Genomic DNA, 15,410 nt, shown 5'->3' with positions numbered 1-15,410 from the left:
GATTAAAAAGCTATAAGACAAGAACAAATAGATGCAGGGCAGAGGCGGACCTCCAAAATATCAAAGGAAACATTAAGTACCTTTGAGAAGTGAGCATTCCCTACAAAACTACCATGAAACTAACAACTAGTATTAAAATGTAGTCAGCATTAAACTCAATGATCCATTGATTTTACTGACAAGGTCATTGTATTACAATGAAATTGTCAGGCATTTTGTATCGACCATAGAACTAATTAAATGATGACTTGAAACGAGGCTTTTGATATTCTTGTTACATAATTTTTTTTTGTCAACATTTGGCTTATTTTAGAAATTTTTCATACGAAGAGCATGCTCTTGTGTATCGAATCATACGAGATATACAAACAACGTATGCAGGTAATGAGGGTATATTGCTGCATAAGTAAGGGAAGTTGACGATAAAAAGTTCAAAGCATTATTTTTATCATATGATAGAGCTTGGTTGTTATATTACCTTTAACGTTTCTTTCAATAAAAATATCCGGGTATGAAACAGATGTGTCAGACATTGTAGTATCTTTCATCTCAAGCCCCCAGTGTATATCGTATCGACATTTGAATGGAGAATATCATTGTTAATTGAAATTACGTCGTCAATATCTATAAAAGTCGAGTCGAAGGCTACAGAAAGAATTTTGTTTTTACAAGCATAATATTTTGCACAGTTTTTGCTTCATATGAATACAAAAAAAAAATATGAACATGTAGGTGTGGTAATAACTAAGAAATTGAAAGCATATATTTGATGAACGTGTTGTCTTACCTTGAAAAAAGGGGGAAACACTTTCTACGGTATGTCTGCTTATATCTGTTATTAGAGTAGGAGCTTTTAAAAGTTACATAATTGTAGTTTGTTTGAAAAATCACATTTTTTCTTATATATTCTAACACCTTAGTCACTTATCCTAAGCTAAACTAAAGTTTGAAAGTTCCTCAAGTCATCTTACCAGATTTCCCCACATTTGAAAATTTAACCATGGAGGAAGCTGTGCGAAGGCGAAATGTGACCGAAAACACGAAAACGTGTTAGACTTCCTTACCTTAATTAATCAATGACTGAATCTACTGGGTTTTTTTTTTAAATTGAAGCACTGCGACACCGAATCGTTGAAATAACCAACTCTTAAAAGGCTAAAAAAAATTATAATGAAATTAAAATAAAAACGATTATTTAACTTACTTCACAAATGTACCAAAATTTACAAAAATCTGTAGTTACCTTTTAAAGGAATTCAAAGGGAAAGTTTTGATACAGGAACCATGGCAATTTTGACAATTGTTGTAGCCTGTTGCATGTAAAAAACGTTTTGTTTAAAGATGGCTTAATCTGATGAATGGGGAGTATTTTATTATTATCTTAACACACAAACGAAGATTTGAACCAGTGTCCTTTTTTCTAAATGTTCTATTTTATCTATGTATTTCATTTTTTACCAAGTTTACTCCTTTGTTTACTTATCCACGTGTCCTAGTGCTAAAAATAGTACCACGCAATGTTTCATAAAAAGGGAAGTTACTCTAAAACAAAGAGGCGATTGACACTTTTGAGCATTTTATTAGAAAGATAATATAGTTAAAACTTTAACTGTAAAAACATTGTCCCTGAATATTTGAATAATATGTACTAAACAAGCATGAAAATGTATCAAAATACAATGCACGCAATAAAGAACAGTTTATTATTCCAAGATGTCAACTAATATTAATACTTTCTGTTTTATAATTTGCTGCTGAAATGCAATAAAATTTAATCATTATGGCTGACGATTTTAGCCATGGTGTAGCTCGTTGAACCATGGCGCACATAAATTTAACCATGGCGGGCCGCCATGGTAATAGCCCTTGTCGAGAACCCTGTCTTAGGACACCATTCCACCAGGGTATATAGTCACTGTTAGATTTCAAACACTCTAAATATAAAAATGTATCAGCAAATATGCATTGAATGCATTGAATATTTAGTCAGAAACTGGAAAAGGAATCCTACATTTAGAACAATTCAACAAAATATTTTTCTCTATTATAGAACGCGGAGATTCCAGCATTGCACAAATTGTTGCTGCTGTAATTGGTGGATTCGTGTTAGGGATTCTGACATGTCTTGCAGCTGTATACGTTGTACATATACGGAGTAGGAGAAGGGAGAAAAATCGGTAAACAACGCAATTCTTGTGATTCCTAAGAGTAGTACATGTATAAGTACAGATTATACGGTGTAGGTTTAGGTACATGTAGCTACTCTCTATTGTTTTCATCTTGATATTAGATATTGGTTTACACCATTCTTTTTATGCTTTTTAAAAAAAATTATATACCTTGATTTTTCCAATTATGTTTTTCTATATTTTCCTCAAAATTATTATTCCAGAAATACTGAAGCAAAATTGGTGAACAACATCAGCTATGGAAAAGAATTGCCAATAAATATTCAAATGGATTCAAAGAACGTGCATCAAGCGGTATAATTTCATTCTATTTCATTCTATTGGGGATAGGGGAGAAATATTGAGATCCATGTAGTGTAAACCTCGAACTTAAATTACATATCTTTTTATGGTACTTTTGCTCAAATGATGTCCACCCATACTTTATATTGTGAGGCATAATTAATTTACCATCTCAGAGTGTATTTTCTTCAAAATACAATATCTCATCAGCGTTTGTATTAGCTTGCATTGCTTATAATTACAGGTAACCTTAGGAAATTTCTTTAAAAAAAATTTCCTGAAAAGGTTTGTTTTTTATTCATTTCAGAAAATTTCTCATGTCAAACCTATTATCAAAGGGGATCCAGAATATTCCAATACACATTCAGTAAAATCAGAAACTAATGATATTTACAATCATCTTAATGAAAAAATAGATGACACTTTCGATGTCTATGACCACGCCGTAACAGGTGCCTCTGTGATGTCAAATGAAGGAGAGTATACACATCTGAGCAGATGATCAGGGCAGTCAACCAATCCTCAGTCTAGATTTGTTCCACATAGTAACTATGCTGTGTCTGAAACCCCTGAAGATTAACATGACTATTTTACCTTCGAAAAAAAGGGAGAATAGGAAAAACTCTACAATTTAATGATATGCTAAAATTATTTTTATTTCAGTTGTAGCTTACTTGAGCTTACATGTAATAGTTATGCTAACTTTTTCTGCACGCATATCGTTAGGTATCATTTTTCCATCTGCTTATACAGTGTATATACACCTGTACTATGTGTGTCTTTCTGTCGGCCTCTCTGTTTACTTTCCTTAACATATCTTTGGTAACATGATTCAATTTAACTTGATTTAAGTATCATGCCTTATTCAAAGGGTAGATATTTACGAACCAGTTCATTAAAATATTACAGACTGAATTAACTTTTCAATTTTGCCATTTCTTGTGAGATATAAACATTGGGACTTCTTTGTTTGTCCGATATACATGTTTGTTACATTGTAAGTTAACTTTTTTCTTGACTGATATGTACATGTAATACTTATAATAGATATTTTATTTATTAAAATGTCATGTAATGTTTTTTTTAGATGGGTTCAGATTATTTTGTTAAATTATGATCATTGAATTATGATGTAGGTATGATGTTTGTGTAAAGAAGAAGTTTTTGACTGTTTAAGTTTTGAAGTACCTGATTGCATTTTATCATGTTTAGTCAAATTGATTTTAAGTTATACTTCCTCATCAGTCTTGATTTTCTTTCAAATCTCGATCAACAGGAAAGGCAAAATTTGCCTAATTTGAAAACTTGCAAAATTTTCATTGAAAAGTTTTATTCTAAGGGATAGGCAAAGCAAGGATTTGTCATAATGGGGTAATATTGATTCGATATTGTTAAAATTATACATTTATTCACTTGGAGAGGATAGAGTACATTTCATGTATAATCCGGTTCCGATTTAATATGAAAATACAGTAATTTATGAAAATTTTCCATCTCCATTGAGGTCATACCCTACCCAAGAGGATCATGAATTGAATAAACTTAAATACATACTGATTGAGAATACTTCCAAACACACTGTATTATATACTATCATGGCTTTCCCTTTCTCAATAAAAACAATATACATTCCCAATATTCTCCTATGTCAAACGTTGCTCGCTCATTGTTGTCCCACCTTAACCCCAGGCGGCATGATTTTAAAATAAAATGCATCTACATTTTCTAAGTATGCTTACATTTACTGTTAACCAACCATTATTAGCGTCATCTTTTATTCGCAATTCATAAATGTCTGAAGATAACGCGCGACAATTAATTTTCGCGATTGAGAAGGTATTCACTATAAATATAAAGAGAAATAAAATGTTTATTTAAGCCAGATATATTCGTTAATCAAATTATGTCGCAAAGCTACATGTAAATGTAGCTGATATTTCTCGCTCGTGAATAAAAGTTGGTTTACAGTTAAAATGATCAATCTTAGTTTTTTATGTTTGAAAAGATTTTATTTAGTTTTCTTTTTCACACTTACCCCAGTTTTCATGATTTGAGCAAATTTGAATCTGCACTATCCGCGGATGCTAACATACATATATGACTAATCATGACGTTGTTTTTCCTAGTATGTTTGTCTTTTGTATTCCTATATAAAACTTTTATCGTCTATAATGGCCCAACCTCACCTAGGGGTAAGGATTTAAATTAATTTGATTTGTTATGAGGATTTGATCAGAGGATGTTTCCTTATTAATATGACAACCCATGACATTAATGTCCTTGAAAAACTAATAGATTTTCTTTATATATTCATATGTAAAAGTGTTGTCGTCCATTATAATGAATCCCTTACCCTGAGGGTATGTGTTGAATAAATATTAACCTACCCTACCTGATTTTTATCTTTCCTGGCTCAATGGTTCATGAGAAAAAAGATTTTAAAAATGCAATTTATTTTTTTTCTTATATGTAATCACCTGGGAGGATTGCGTATCCTTATTGAGTATCCTTCAATTGAAAAAAAAAAATGAATTCCATTCTCCAAATCTTCTCTGTTGCAAGTTTGTTTAAAATTGGTCCATTTTATTAATTAAGATGAAGTCTAAAAATAAAAACAAAATCACAGACAAACAATTTGGCATACAGACAGCAAGACAAATAGAAGCCAAACAAAATTAATTAGAAAAGCTATCTTGAATTTTTGACTAAGGTTAGCTAAAATGTGAATATTATTGAAGCTGAAGGAAATACAAAGTTAATCCGTTGCCTCAAATGACAATCAGATGCATATCGGTATGAAACAATATTATAAGTTCTAGGATAATGTATCGCACTGTGTTTTATAAGTTCACTGTAAGGCACTTGTATTTATGTTTACTTTGTTATACATATGTACTGTAAGGAATAATGCAATGTGTACAACTATAATTATAGAATTGTTTTTACTATGTAACAGCACTCTACGTTAATGCTTGACAAGCGTAATGGATTGTATTTTGATCAGGGGAGTAATTAATTTTCAAAATAAAGTAACCATATAGTTTAAAATACTAGAAGTAACATATAACTGAAGGTTATTATAGTTACATGTAAATGTAACCATAGATAATAGCTTAAGTAAATTGTAGCTTGTAATATTATGATTTGATTTAAAATATAGTCAATGCTTTGTTACACTTTGAAGCTTAAATTTGATTTCTTTTGTCTTTTTGACCTTGATATATCAAAAGTACATGTATATACAATTTTTCATAGAAATGCTTTGATTTACAATGGTGAAGCACTTGAGGGACTATACACATCGTAAAAATATTATACTTATAACTAGTTCAAAGTAATCTTGTGCTAACCACTGTGTTATTTATTTTCAGGGCCGTTACATATAAGGTTTATCGTACAATATTTAGCATAACGTTATATCCTCTGAAAAAACAAATGTAATGTTTTGCTGTTTAATTGAAACACATGTATTAATTGTTAAATGCGTTTTTGAGAGTTCAGAGATAGAATTCTTTTAAATACTGTTGTAAATAATGTGCTAAAATTGCTGACGTTTTTCCCGAGATGAAAAAAGCAAACATAAAAATAATGTCGAATATAAAAAGAGAAGATTAAATTAAAAATATGTTTCTTTTGCAAAAATAGACATTATAACGATAATATTTAATTATTTGATTAATTGTTCTTAAGTACATGTGGAAATGACACTATAGCTATAAAAAAAATCATTTATTATGTAAATGGCTCAGATCATGTAGAACATTAACTCATCTTTATAAATAAGTCATTAAAAAAAATAATCTGTTCCAAGTATCAAAATAATTAAATCGTTTTACATTGCCTTGATACACAATTTTATTATAGATATTTGTAAAACAGCATATGACATCATAGTGCATATTTTGGGTTTTACTCTAAAGAACCAATTTTCAACAATAAATATCTCTGCAACGAATGTACCTTAATATTTCCAATTTTTTTTTTTCTCTGTGATAACTGTTTGAAAGTTGGGGGGAAATTTTTTCTTGATAATTCTGCCGGAATGTAAATTAGACAGGTCGATAGGTCAGCAGCTAAGGAGGCCTAATACACATGCAAATCTAGTGTGCATCTGTCTCTGTATCTGACGCTTAGGAAGCCAAATATGCATGTAAACCTCGTGCAGCTGCCTTTGTGTTAGACGTCAGAGTGCGAGGATTATTGAAAACGGCATGGGAGTCCTCGTGTAATTTAAATCTATTAGTCTACATTCTTAATGTCTGTCTACAATTTTATTTCACAATGAAATGGAAATATAAGGAATCACTGTATAGTTATGAGTGTATGCCAGGGACATCAACGATAGTGGGAAACATGGGATAATTTTAGCATAACGGGCTTCGCCCGTTATGCAAATTATCCCATGTTTCCCAGTATTGTTAATGCCCTGGAATACTCTCAATACTAGACAATGATTCCTTAAAAAAGTTTGTAATAAGAAATTTTAGGAAAATTCCAAACCTTTGGATTATGGCATTTTTAAAAATTTTGTTTTGTGTTGTAATTTAGTTAAAGGCATCAAAATATAGCACAAAATCGGTCATTCCTCGGCTATGTTAAGGAAGGTCAGAGTTCACATTCCTTGTTCATCGTATTGTAAGTTTAATTGTGACGTCATTGAAATTTAACAAGCTACAAAAATTAATTAACGACATAATCATGCGTAAATAACAACTTGAATTTATCTATTATATCGATTATTCATAATAACTTGTAAAATTGCAATACTCGATAGCGATACAGTCGAGTGATAGAATAAAGCCTTTTGTCAAATATGACGTCATCAGCCTTGACATGACGCAGTACAAGTGATCCGGAGGAGTAAATTGACTGGTTTAATAATTACAAGATTGCTTGAATAAATGTGATACCATTACTAATTTTTAGACCTAATCATTAAAACTTAAAGATCATAATTTATTAAATACAATGTGTATAGAATATGAATTTATCTAGTAGCATTGAAGCTGCACAGGGATAAGGAATATAGAGAATATCGCTAAAACGATGAGCGTATTCGTGATATACATCAAAAGTGCAAGGGCATAGAATATTTTGTTATAGCTGAAATTTGGAATATTTATTGCTCATATTGTGTATATTTTGAAAAGTGCAAGGAGCTGATCCTGGTCTGCATAACATTAATTTTATTTATAACAGAATTTAAGCGAAGTGGAAATTTTTAGCTATTATAAGCATTTTCGGCAAAATTTTAAGTACTTCGCAAACAGCACTGACTAGCTCCCAGCACTTTTTAGGTAGAGTTTATAAACCTCTTTTAATGTGTATCAATTATTTTCTTGAAAAACAAGCGTATGTCCTTGCACTATCTACATTTCCTACATTCAGCTTAACAATTCTATTTTTATACAAGTCACGTGACAAACAGCTGATACGTGCAATATTAGTGGTAATAACTACGGCCCAGTCCTATCCACTATTGACAGCTATATTACCTTTTCTACAAGTATTCAGTTGCTTTGTTAATTTTTTTTTAAAAAGAAGCAATACATATTAAAACGGTGCAAAGGTCACATTTTCCATATCGGTCCTTAACATAGCTGAGTCATGCGTAGTTTTATCAATTTTCTAGAAGGATATACAGTATTGCCGTCAATTTTACGATAATTTCTTAGCATCGTATAGAAAAACTTTGTGTAGCAAAAGTGTTCAGTTTCCTCTCTAGTTAACGAAAATATCAGTGGCGTAGCATCGTTTTTGAAAGTGGGGGGGGGGGGGGCAGGCAGAGAAATTTTTTTTACTTAACTGAAAAATTTGACAAGCAAAAAAAAAAAAAAAAAAAAAAAAAAAAAGTTGCCCAATCGTCAAAACCCGATTTCGTGGGGGGGGGGGGGGGGGGGGGGTAGGTAAACTTTTTCTCAGTGTCAACTACTTTTAGTACCACTTCTTATACTACATTTTCGGTACATTACTAAAAGTGGAGGGGCCAACCAGGCTTTCAATTAACATTTCCTATAGTGTAAGTAAGGTTGGGAAAAAAGTGGGAGGGCCTGGCCTGGATACTACGCCCCTGAATATCAATTGTTTGTTGTATTCCAAATCTTTACGAAACGCCAGCAGTTAAATATCAGTAATGCTGAAAAGGCGTCAAAAGGCGTCTCTGGGCGTTAAAGTAGAAAATCTAGGATAAACTAAAAAAAACTCCCTTATTGAATAGTCTTTTAGAGATTAGCCAGGATTACAAGTATGTATATGTAGGAAGCTGAGAGAGTTGATTATACTGTTACACAAGTTAAATGAAACCGAGCGAGTATGTAAAACATTTACCAGATGATCGCGTGAATAAATAAATTCAATACATGTGACCTTATTGTTATTCCTCAAGGTCAAATTTGTAATTTGTAATACGCGAGTTCCGAGATTGTAACTCTCCTGCGATAGAGGCGCAAAAAGTATCCATTTCAGCGTGGAGGAGGGACAGTTTGTTTATGTACATAACGTGCATAAATAAATGAACGATGTTTATGGCTTTTAAAATTTATTTAATGTTATAGAAAGATAAAATGTTAAGCAGTGATGCATCTTATGATTTTTTCAAGCTCAAATGTGTATATTTACATATCTACTGTCAATTATAGGGTACTTGAAAACGAAATAAACGTCGTGGTCTTTATAAAAAGTAAAAGATTTTCTTGATTGTACAAACATTCTCTAAAAAGTTAGTGATTTTTTCAGTTATAATAAGGGAAAAAAATCAATGCGTCATTTAGATTGCTGACATGTAATGACCAGATTCATGTTTACCATATTTATTAGAGGTCCATGTATCCCTTCGGACCTCGTCTGAAAAGTCTCACATCCACTGAATTTTCTTTTTTGTTCCGATTTTTTGCTTTAAAAATGACATCTTTACTATAATTCGGTTATTCTCGAGTTGAACAGTGCATCCTTACAATTATATAGTTACGAAAAACCAGTATATCGATGATGCGATATATCCAATAATAAATATCTGTCCCACCTGTTTGTTTACGCGGCAACCAAACCCCCCTCCTCAACGAAAGAGCGCACCAAGGGAGATAATCTCGAAACTTGCGTATTCAATGAGCAGTATGGTATTGAATACAAATTTCATGTTATGTTGAAATTGTAACAGTTCTTAAGATGTCCTCTTCTCAAAATTTCAATTTTTGTTACAATGGCAACATTTTTTATTGAAATTGAAGTACTTAAATGAGGAACTGTGTATGTGTGTGTTTTTTTCTACATGTGTGTCAATTTTAAATGAAATCAATGAAAACCTGTCAGAGGGAAAACGATTTGAAAATTGCTTATGACAATCATGCAACTGTAATGCCACAAGGCCTCACCATGTTTACGTATAACGGACATTATATAATTGTCAAACTCTCTCTTTCAAATAAAATTAACCGTCATAACTTTAAACTTATTAAGGATATGCCTTGTTTTAATAATATTACTGATTTTTATGTTATTAAAGTGTTATTTGTTAATTTGTTTGTACTTTTGGGAAGTATAAAAGGAGAAAAAAATTGCAATTATGTGTCTTATTCTTTGCCATGGCAACCGTGACGTCATTTTAATCTACGTAATTAAATAGTTTAGTATTTTACCTTTCAGAAATTATATAGGTTGATTTATGTAAAAGTGACTAGGAAATGTTGAAATTTTCATTCTGAAGTTTTTAGTCAATTTAACTATAAAAGAGCAAAATCTCTGGTAGGTCAATGGTTAAAACAAACTTGCTTTGCATACTTTAAATTTGTCAGTTTGAATTTCTCTAATCCTTAAAATATGTGTGATTTAATCTAAATAAAGTTACATGACATATTAAATGAAGGATGTCCCAAGACTCTCATTACTTGTTTTACACTTTTAAACTGATATACATTTTTAAACCACAAAATACATTTATGAAATCAGCAACATAAAATAAAATTGTGTGAGGATCTTTTTGTGAATTTCAACCATACACTGTATTAAGTTTTGTAAAAAATTACTTACTTATCATCAAATTCATTCCGTGGAATAACATATCATTATTCAATTTGTTCAAATGACGTAACTTTGTCTTTACCATTGTTTGAACAAGATTTTACTGCTTTTCCTTATTTTCGTTTACAAGTAAAGTTTATGTTAATACACTATATGTTCACAAATTATCCTTATCTTTTAAAGGGACAAAATTTGCTGTACTAACTATCTCCTTTGCACTCGGTCAGCGTAAAACACAAACTACAAGGTAAAACAATAATAGCTGATATTTATTTTTCATAATTTTGAATTTAAAATTCAATTTGAAAATCAAGAAAACAGATGCGTATTGGGGCTATTTTCCGAACACTTCTAGGTTTAATTTCACTTTGTTAATGTTTGCAGTAACATCTGCCCTAGAAATGTCCTTACTTATGTATTGGAAGGAAACTCCAGTAATAGATCGTTAGATGATTTACAAAGCAGCATAGAGAATTTTGAAGGTATGATAATATAATCAACTTTTTTATACCCTTTCCATCCAAACAATTATATGTACATGTACAAGTATTTTCTCTCCTACTCATTTCAGTTGGTTTTTAAACATTCAACATATCCATGTAAAACTATAAAACTACGTGCTATTTAGTTGAGAATTTAAAGTACCTGATGCTTTTGCTTTTTATTTTTCTATACTCAAACTTTCTCAAAACAGTTTTGGTATAATTGTTGTTCAATCTAATTAAAATGAGACCTTTCATCTCGTTCTGCGTAATTTTATTTTTTCGCTAGTAAAAGGACAAATGGAATTCGGAGAGCGAGATGATAGGTCTAATCTGTGTTAAAGATTGACTGTTGATACCCAATTCTGTGCATTGCCACACTCGTCTTCCTCAAAATTTCATTTCATATAAACATAAATGAATTGACCTTCTTAAATAAAATAGATCTTGTCGTGTAGATCCGATATAGCTTTGGAATTTTCAATTTTAACTCGACGATAGGTTTTTAGCTCGCTCAGCTGAGCTAAAAGGTTCAAGTGATCTTTTCTGATCAATTTTTTTCCTTTGTCTGTCGTTGTCTTTGTTGTTGTTGTCGTAAACTTTTTACATTTTCATCTTTTTCTCAAGAACCACTCGGCCAATTTAACCAAACTTGCCACCAAGTATTTTGGGTGAAGGAAATTCAAGTTTGTTCAAATAGAGAAGGGCTAAACACTCTTCCAATTAGAGATAATTGTAAATTAATGAACAATTATTGGTATTTTTTAAAAATACTCTTCTCCAAAACAACTGGGTCAGGAAAGATTATAAAACTCATGTGGAAACATCTCATAGAGGGCAAATTCAAATTAATTTAAAATCATGACCCCTTGGGGTAGGATGGGGCTACAATGACTGATTACATATGAATATATAGGGAAAATTTTTAGCATTCTTCTTATCCAGAACTACTGGTCCAGGAAATTAAGATTAACCTTATGTGAAAGTATCCTCGGGTAGTGTAGATCCAAGTTTGTTCAAATCATGACCCCTCGTAGTAGAGGGGGACCACAATGGCTGATCAAAGTTTAACATAGTAATGTATAGTAAAAGAAACTTCTTCTCCAGATCCTTTTGGACTATTTATTTACGGCGTCACAAACGTTACAAACGGCTCTTGCGTCTATAAAACACACCAGTTTTGAAGGGCGCTAAATTCAGATTAAAGATCACCTAAATAAACAATTATGAAGAGGAAAAATCAAAGAATGTAAGTATAAGTATTGAATTCATATTTTGGGAAGTCTTCGGTCCTTTAACACACCTGGCCAAAGAGATTCAATCCTGAGCTTTTCAGCAGACTTTGGTCTGGACCTTTATTTCTAAAATTCTGTATCATTTTCTAGATCTAACATTATTAAATTTGCATGGTTTCTACAATGCAATTCAAATATTTACATCAAGTGTAATTTTCATTATAAATCCATTAGAAATCCACGACGTTCAACTATCTATAACACACGCGAAACCTTGTCACAGCGCGTTAGAATACAAAGAAGGAACTACATGTATTTTCAGAATTTAGGAATACCAAGATGTACGAGGGTTGTCCCAAAATTCCGTAGACAAGCGGCGTTTTTCAGTTATTTGACGTCACTGAGAAATGAAATTTTCCTAAATCAAAGAACACATATTTTTTGATAAAAATATATTAAAATATAAAATATTATCCGAGTTAAATTGATTTAGTGGAGATATCTTGTATAAAAAAATCGGGAGGCGACGCAATGTCAAAAACAACAAAATAGAATAATTATAATGAATTTATAATTGTAAAGTATCTACGTTTCAAAATAAATTTTCGGGGAAAAAATATATAACAATGCTTAAAAAATGTTTCTCTATTTTCCCTCAAAATTTCTTGATTATGACGTAATTTTTGGAGGTTTTATGACGTTTTCTGCGACGGTTTGGTGTGTCGATTTGACAAGAAATGGCGACGTCAACGTCAGGGGCGGCGCACCGGGAAGTTATAAAATTCTGCTTAGAGCTTGGATTAACGCCTACGGAGACGCATAAAAAGCTTAAGTTAACAGAAACACACAGAAATGTGTCCCGTGCTTTGGTGTTCAAATGGCACAAGAGATACGCAGGCGGATATGAGGATACCAAGACTGAAAAGAGAGGCCGCCCGAAAGAAATTAGTGAAAAAATTGTTGAAAATCTGAACGATATAATTCGTCAGGACAGACGGCGGACCGTTAGAGAGATTGAGGACATGCTTGGAATCAGTAAATCGTCCGTTCATCGAATACTGTCGGAAAAATTAGGGATGCAGAGAGTGTGTGCACGCTGGGTACCACGGATCCTGAAATATGAAGAAAAACAAAAGAGAATTTCGTGTTCCCGGGAATTCCTACGGCTACACCGATCCGGTCTACAGAATTTTTTGGATAGAATAATAACAACTGATGAAACATGGCTTCATTACTATGATCCCGAGGGAAAGAGAGATTCTAGTGTATGGAAAACATCTGGAACACCACCACCAAAGAAGGCAAAGGTTTCGAAATCTGCTGGTAAACACATGTTCATCATGTTTATGGACAGACACGGCATGATTCTTACACATGCGGTCCCTACAGGTCAGACGGTAAATGCAGCCTACTATTCCAAGGTTGTGCGACGGGATCTTGTGCATGCATTGAGGAAAAAGAGGCCTGGTTTAGCCAAAAACAATGAAAATATTATTTACCACCAGGATAATGCGCCAAGCCACACAGCTGATCATACAAAACTGGAATTCGACTTGCTTGGATTTGACAGAATCAGTCACCCACCATACAGCCCAGACTTGGCACCGATGGATTTTGCGCTGTTCCCTTACCTAAAAGCTGAGCTGAGAGGCCAACGATTCTCGGACCTGGACGAGCTGATGAAGGAAACCTTAATTATCCTCGCTGGACTGGACCAGACATGGTTCAACAATGTGTTTGACAAATGGATTGACAGGCATAGGAAGTGCATTGAACATAAAGGCGAATATTTCGAGAAAGAATAAGAAATCGACAGTGTACTAATTTAATATCTTCTAGCTTAAGAGCTCCAGAAAACAATGCTTTTTTATTCCTTTTGTCTTTTTTTTTTTTAATTTTTTTTTAATATAAAGTAACAGCTTGGTGTGTAAATCAATAAAAATTTAATGCAAATGCATTTGAAATTAAAAAAAAAATCATATTCCACATGACTTTAAGGATTATCTTACAAGACATGAAGAATTTATAATTACGCATAGTAGCTTGAAAGTCTTTTGACGTCGCATATTCTAATTTCGACGTCGCTGACATTGCTCCGCTTTGCCTCATATTATGGTGCTAAATTTTAAATTTCTCAAAGAATAATTGCATTACGACTCTAAAATTTTGGAAATCGATCAATAAAAACATAAGAAAATGTAAAAGTTTAATAAAATTACGCAGAATATTATTAAACTGGTGCGTTTAGTCTACGGAATTTTGGGACAACCCTCGTATATTGTTTTGACTTAATTGTTTTTAAAAAACTACCCTTGTAAAATTAACATAAATTACCGGAAAAATGCATTAAAAAATTATTTGTAATTTTATTTCTCCGTAATATTTATTTGCGTTATTTAACTTTCCAACATCACAAACGGATTTTCGACGTCACGAACGGCTATTACGTTTATCAAGCACGCCAATACCGAAGGGCGCTAAATTCACATTAAAAATGAAGGAAATAAACAATTATGATAAAGAAAAATTAGAGAATGTAAAAATAAGCATTCAATTCATATTTTGGGGTGTCTTCGTTCCAATAACACACCTGGCCGTGCCTACAAATTATCATACCGCGCTAACGCGCGGTATTCAATTTGTCGGCACGGCCAGGTGTGTTTTAGGACGGAAGACGTTATATATACACATATATATTTACATTTAGTGTAATTTTCTTTATGAAATCCTTTAGAAATCCATGACGTTCAAATCTCTGTAACACACGCGAAACCTTGTCACCGCGGGTTGGAATACACAGTAGGAACTATATGCCTTTTTAATACTTTATGAACACCAAAATATACATTATTTGACACAATTTAATTTTAAAAAATAACACTGACGAATTCACGTAAAACTACAAAAAATGTTCAATTAAAATTAGTTTGCCACTTTTTCTCCTCGCAATGTTTTTTTTTAACGTTATTCAAGTTTACGACGTCACAAACGTCACAAACCGTTCTTACGTCTTTAAAGCACAAAAGTTTTTTAAGCGCGCTAAATTCACATCAAAGATTACCGAAATAAAGAATTACGAGGATGAAAAATTAAAGAATGTAAATATAAGCATTAAATTCATATTTTGGGATGTCTTCGGTCCTATAACACACCTGGCCGTGCCGACAAATTATCATACCGCGCTAACGTCGTCGACTTTATCTTTA

At 32.3% G+C, this 15,410-nt stretch overlaps 1 long non-coding RNA gene across 1 annotated transcript; it reads left to right on the top strand.

The window, feature by feature from the left end:
• Positions 1 to 2,054: 2,054 nt before the first annotated feature.
• LOC134267509 (uncharacterized) lies at positions 2,055 to 3,064 on the top strand. The gene is made up of 3 exons (XR_009992170.1): positions 2,055 to 2,177; positions 2,393 to 2,483; positions 2,779 to 3,064. It is a non-coding gene; the product is annotated as an uncharacterized LOC134267509 (long non-coding RNA).
• The last annotated feature ends 12,346 nt before the right edge of the window (positions 3,065 to 15,410 follow it).

Source organism: Saccostrea cucullata, unplaced genomic scaffold (genome assembly GCF_032062105.1).
Source record: "Saccostrea cucullata isolate Sc308-1 unplaced genomic scaffold, CSIRO_AGI_Scuc_v1 ctg1643, whole genome shotgun sequence".
Taxonomy (NCBI): domain Eukaryota; kingdom Metazoa; phylum Mollusca; class Bivalvia; order Ostreida; family Ostreidae; genus Saccostrea; species Saccostrea cuccullata.
The sequence above is the reverse complement of the archived record's forward strand: the minus strand, read 5'-3'. Positions and strand labels throughout refer to the sequence as shown.